At 41.1% G+C, this 5,820-nt stretch overlaps 2 non-coding genes across 2 annotated transcripts; both read left to right on the top strand.

The window, feature by feature from the left end:
- The first annotated feature begins 4,888 nt into the window (after positions 1 to 4,888).
- trnaf-gaa (transfer RNA phenylalanine (anticodon GAA)) lies at positions 4,889 to 4,961 on the top strand. The gene has a single exon. It is a non-coding gene; the product is annotated as a tRNA-Phe (tRNA).
- Positions 4,962 to 5,287: 326 nt separating this feature from the next.
- On the top strand, positions 5,288 to 5,369 carry trnas-gcu (transfer RNA serine (anticodon GCU)). The gene has a single exon. It is a non-coding gene; the product is annotated as a tRNA-Ser (tRNA).
- The last annotated feature ends 451 nt before the right edge of the window (positions 5,370 to 5,820 follow it).

The raw sequence follows: 5,820 nt of genomic DNA, 5'->3' as shown, positions 1-5,820 counted from the left end.
CAGTAGGTTGAGCAGTGGACCAATAGGGACTTTTATCCCGCCCCCTAATCTGCATAAAATTCTACGCGTGATTTTTGGAATAACAAACACTAGCATGCTGGAAAGAACAAACTAGCATCCTTGTGATTCACGTGTTTTATTTATTTTTACGAGTACGATATTTATGGCGCGGATTTGACGCTATATAAAACATTCAGGGCTGGATTAAACTCTTTCCGGTCTCGAGAGCTATTGATAAGGATTAGCCCTAGCCACGCCCCTGGTTACCATGGAAATGTTCTGACATTACAGAATCAGAACAGTGACGTGGGACTGCTGAAGGGTTGATCATTTCTACTTTGGAGACGGTTCACACTTTCAGACTGAGGTAAGAGAGATTTTTTGTGTCTTCAAACTGACAAGTGTTTAAAACTCTAATTTAATGATCTAAACGAAAACATTATCCATTTAGTCAAAGTAGCTCTTAAAGGAAAACAGGTTGGAGAGTCCTGTTCTATAAAGTTCTGCTGTTGTTGTGTAGATTTGTAGCAGTTCAGTGAAGATGATGGCAACAAAGGTGATGAGAAAACACGTTAAGGTTTTTGTTCTAGTTCTCCTTTTTTATTATCGTCCTTTTAACACGTAGTTTCTCCCTAATACTAATTTAGCTAACATTAGCTAGTTCAGGCTAGCTACACACGAGCTAGTAGCAGAGACTGCGCCTTGTGCACTAGAAATGTACAGATTTCTGCTTCCTAAAGATACTGTGACAGACACTAATGTTAGTGGATCGATCCCTGATTCTCGTCCGGCACCAAGACCGTGCTTCTGCTCCCCATGTAGGGTTTTAGTCCTGCATATGCCATGAGAAAGACGGTGTATTTCTGACAGAGGGGTTACTGACCGGACAGCGGCACGAGCGCGAGACCGTGAGCTGCAAAAGCACGTGCCGTGTCCGGTGTGCACATGCATGACATTTAGCAAGAGTTTGTCCAAAAAAGCTGGAGATTAATGATCTGATCAAATCTATTAGTTCAGAAAGCTCCTGTATTGATTGGGTGTACTTCTGTCATGTTGTTGTAGTTTGTACATTTAGACTTCACAACCTTTAGTTCTGATCAGTTTTAATAGCAGCGATTATTAGTTAATAATTAGTTAATTGATTATTAGTGTCTAGTTAGGGGTTTATTCACTGCTATTCAGGTGTTATTTACCAGCTGTGACTGAGGTCATGTGACTGACGGCGTGTGACTGAGGTCATGTGACTGACGGCGTGTGACTGACGTCATGTGACTGACGTCATGTGACTGAGGGCGTGTTAGGACATGTGACTGAGGGCGTGTTAGGACATGTGACTGAGGGCGTGTTACTGACGTCATGTGACTGAGGGCGTGTTAGGACATGTGACTGAGGGCGTGTTAGGGCATGTTTCTACTTTGGAGACGACCACAGAGATCTGGGTTTGGTCCCTGCTTCCAGCGAAGTCTCCCGATTATTACACACACAATGTTAGTTAAATGAATGTGATTTCTATTTCTATGCTCTGTTGCAATCATATGCACAGGCTGTGAACACACTGTGCATTGTACACTGTCTGTGCATATGACATGACATTCATCCTGTGAATCACATTTATACCTGTGCACTGTTATACATGATCACACTGTAACACACACATTTTAAGACACATTGAGGCCATTTCTGTCAAAAATGAACACACTTAAATTAATACACTAGCCTTCAAAATAAGGAATGTACAAAACAGAAAAGAAATATATAAAAGGTGGACACTTTATAGCCTTGCTAAGGCCATAATAATATATATAGTGGGGTCCAAATGCCATTTTTTTTTATTTAATACATTAATTTGTTTTACAGATTATATTATTTGACAACAACCTGAAGTCAAATCTTTGAAATTTATGCTTTCTGAGTTTCTAGCATTTAGCATGTTGCCTTTTTTGCTTTAAATGAGTGTGTGCATGTGAGCTGCATGGACACCACAAGTTTATGCAAAACCTTACAAGTCATTTTAGATCAAATGCATCAGTGTGTCACTTGAACACATGCTTCAGTAAAAAAGATCAGACATGAGGAAAATCTGACCTTTAAATAGACACCTAGAAAGAGTACAGAATCTTAAATTAACTTCTGTTTACTTTCTATATTTTAAATAGGAAAAAATGCAGTTGAAGAAAAATCCCAGATTATTAATGTGGTCACAGAATTTGTTGTTTTACCCGAGTTGGTTTCTTCAAGTCTTTTGTTTTGCGGTGATTGAATGAATCTGACATTTGACAAATTCAGACTTTCAGCATGTGAAATGTTAAAAAAAAAACCTGTGAGGGTGGACTAATGCAAATTTTGAGAAATTTGCAAAATTAAGAGATGACTAGAGCACAAGCCTCCATTCAAGAATATTGAGGATTAATATTATTATAATTATTATATATATTATAAAATTGTCGTCTAGATACTTGTCATGAAAACCAGTCGGGAGTTTGTGAGAATGATGTCTAATGTCACGCGCTTTGGTGCCTTTTTGTAACATTGCTAATGAATAAATGGCATATTTTATACGCCAATCGCGTTAGCAGCTAATCGCTAATGCTAATCGCTAGCTTGGTCTGTGCCATTACTAAGCCTGTGATTGGTACAAATAATTGATAAGTGGTATTGGAAAAATAATTGGGTTTGAATTAAAATGAATTAACCACAACTTCTTGGAAGCCGTACGAGATATTGGGCTACTTTTCTTGCCGAAAGCCCGGTGAGTGTATAGCATGTTCACTTTTAGCTCGTAGCTGTGGCTAATATGCTAACAAGAAATGACACCACACTTGATATTGTTGTCTAGATACTTGTCATGAAAACCAGTCGGGAGTTTGTGAGAATGATGTCTAATGTCACGCGCTTTGGTGCCTTTTTGTAATATTGCTAATGAATAAATGACATATTCTATGCACCAATAGCATTAGCGCTAGCAGCTAATGCTAATCGCTAATGCCAATAGCTAGCTTGGTCCTGTTGACTGAAACTTTCTGTTGGTGTTGACTTGTTAGTTCAGTTATTATCTTGATGTGTGGTTTGCGGGCATTCCAGTTTCGGGGTGCAGCTAAATATATATTTTTTTATTTTTTTACTTTTGGGTACTGATGGACGGACAAGCAGAGAGTCGAGCTGCTTCTTTTTCTTCTTCTTGTTTAATGGCGAATAACTCCTTAGGATCATTATCGCCACCTACTGTACTGGATGTGAAGTAAGTTGACATAGGTGATGAGTCTGAAATTTGAGAAGGGGATATTTTGGTGGATGTTCCGTTTTCCTTCCAATCTATGGCGCACTCAGTTCACATGCTCATGCTAGCGCTGCGTGTTTAGCTCCTCTAACACTCACAATTAGCTCTTCATGCCCCAGATTAGGTAGAATACTCCCATCCACACATATTATCATCTAGATCCTAAACCTGAGTCATAAATATATACTGTATTTAATCAGTGCTCTGTATACCTGTTCACGTTGTCTTTCCCCACTTCACTCTCATGGTGGAAGTGAGACTCAGATGGTGTCTTCATGCTTCTGATTCACTGAAGACTCCTGGTTTATGTCATCTGTAGTGGACAGGGCAGGGGTCCTTGATCTCCACGATTGAGAACCCTGTGCTAAAATCAGGATGTGAACAAAACATTTCCTCTAAGGTACATAGTCTCAGGGTCAGCTTGCAAACCTAAAAGCCATACAGATGTCAGTGAAGGTAGTCACAGTAAGCTCCCTGTTTTACAGTTGTTCATGTTAAACAGCATTTTCTCAGGTTCTCCCAATGCATGTCGCACTACTCTGTGGTTGTTGTTTTGTTAAATCTGGTATTTACTTTATTTCATGTTGTGTAAATTCAGGACCAAGTGCATTTTGGAAGAACTGACTGTTCATGAGTGTGTGCATATAATAAAAAATCTCCTTCCTTTTATTCTTGTGCTGGGTGAAGTTGCATTTCAAAATGCATAATTACACAATTCATATTTTACCTGTAATGCATAGGAAATGCCTAGTTCCTGACCAGAAAATGGGAGTAAATGTAACTTTCAAATGTGACTAGTACATTTAGAAAAACAAAGTAGGGTCCACTCAAAGTTAAGTAATATGGAAGCTTTAAAAAAAATTTGGTTTAAGTTTCAATAAAAAATACACTTTTAAAACTCTCAAAGTTAAGTAGAGCAAACCCAAAACAATGACTAAGGAAATGCAGAAATTTAGAGCAAGAAGTATTTCTTACATATAGAAAATTAAGTAATAAATACAAAGACTAGTCTTACTTGAACTACATAATTATTTTTATTAGGTAGATCAGGCTGAATATTTTTATCAGAGTAGACTGGTTAAAAAATAATTTAAAAAATAATAGTAATAATAATATAGCCACCTTTAGAAAATGTGGATTCAAACACATTTCTTATTCTTCTTTAAGCAGAAGCGTTCCTTCCGCCCATGGCTACAGGGGTGGCGGTTGACCACGGGGCCTTAAGCCGAGACCATTCAAGGTCAGTGACCGGCCGCGAGCCAAGGCCGAGCTCCCTCCTTCCTTGGGAATGGTTAGATGTCTCCTGTAGAGCTGGTGAAGCGGAAGGCGTGTTAGTCGCACGGCAGACCATTTGTAGTGCCCGTGCCAGGCTTCCTCCTTGTCTGGCCGAATGACTCGGTCATCTTCTTACCACTCACGCGTAACCCCACCGCCGCCCTCAGGTAGCGTGGGATTTGAGTGGTGTAAGGCAACCATGCCTTCTGTCTATGCCCTTAAGGAAAAAGCTCTACCGCTTTCTAAAGAAGTTTGCCTCACCGGTCTGGACGTGGTGCGCAGTCGTGCCGACAAAAACCTGCTCACTCACACGTACAGGAGAGCCCTGACAGAGGTGCTGAAATAGCTCAGTTGGGAGAGCGTTAGACTGAAGATTTAAAGGTCCCTGGTTCGATCCCGGGTTTCGGCAGCTGGAGGCAGTGTAGTCCACCAGCACAGTTCCGCAACTTATGCCTCAGACTTGAAAACAGCAAAACGTGGAAATAGTGCAGGATAAAGGTCTGAAAGCCCCTGAAAGGTAAAAGGTCTGAAAGCCCCCTGGTCCGAGACGAGAGCAGAAAAACTCGCATGCTACAGAACTCTTAGGTTCTTGTTGAACGCTTAGCCTGCACCCTTCAGTTTACGTGACCGCATGCCTCAATACCTGCATACAAATCATTGAAAGGTACCCTCCTAGCCTGCACGCCATTAGAAAACCCCTGCTTTTGACAAGGCTCCTTGGAAGCGCTGCCACCTGACGAGGTGGCCGAGAGGTTAAGGCGATGGACTGCTAATCCATTGTGCTCTGCACGCGTGGGTTCGAGTCCCACCCTCGTCGTGCGTGTGCTTCCCCTTTACCGCTATGCGCCACACAGCAGCAACTGAATGCTCCCCCAGACAGTCGTGCAGCATGAAAACAACAGTGATCCGACTACTTTGAAAATCGTGCAGTGTGAACTCGGCATAAGTGTTTCACAACCTTGGGCTGCATTCCCATGCTGGTTGGACACACATGCTGTAACATATATGCACACACATATGAGCAAGCCACCTCAACAGGAGGTGGAGGATATGGACCGCCAGTCCACGTTTCAAAATTAAGCTCTACCCCACCCCACAACTTCAGGCCCAGTATAGAACACACACACACACACACACACGTATACATAAAATGTTTTTTCCCCATGTTATGAGACTAATTTAATGTAATGCTTTCTTTCCGCTTCCAGGAATCAAAAACGAAAACAAACTGGAAAAATAAAGAAAACTGAAGAGCTGACTAAGAAGCA

This window comes from Hemibagrus wyckioides, unplaced genomic scaffold, assembly GCF_019097595.1.
Source record: "Hemibagrus wyckioides isolate EC202008001 unplaced genomic scaffold, SWU_Hwy_1.0 Contig23, whole genome shotgun sequence".
Taxonomy (NCBI): domain Eukaryota; kingdom Metazoa; phylum Chordata; class Actinopteri; order Siluriformes; family Bagridae; genus Hemibagrus; species Hemibagrus wyckioides.
This window is presented reverse-complemented; position numbering and strand designations above follow the sequence as displayed.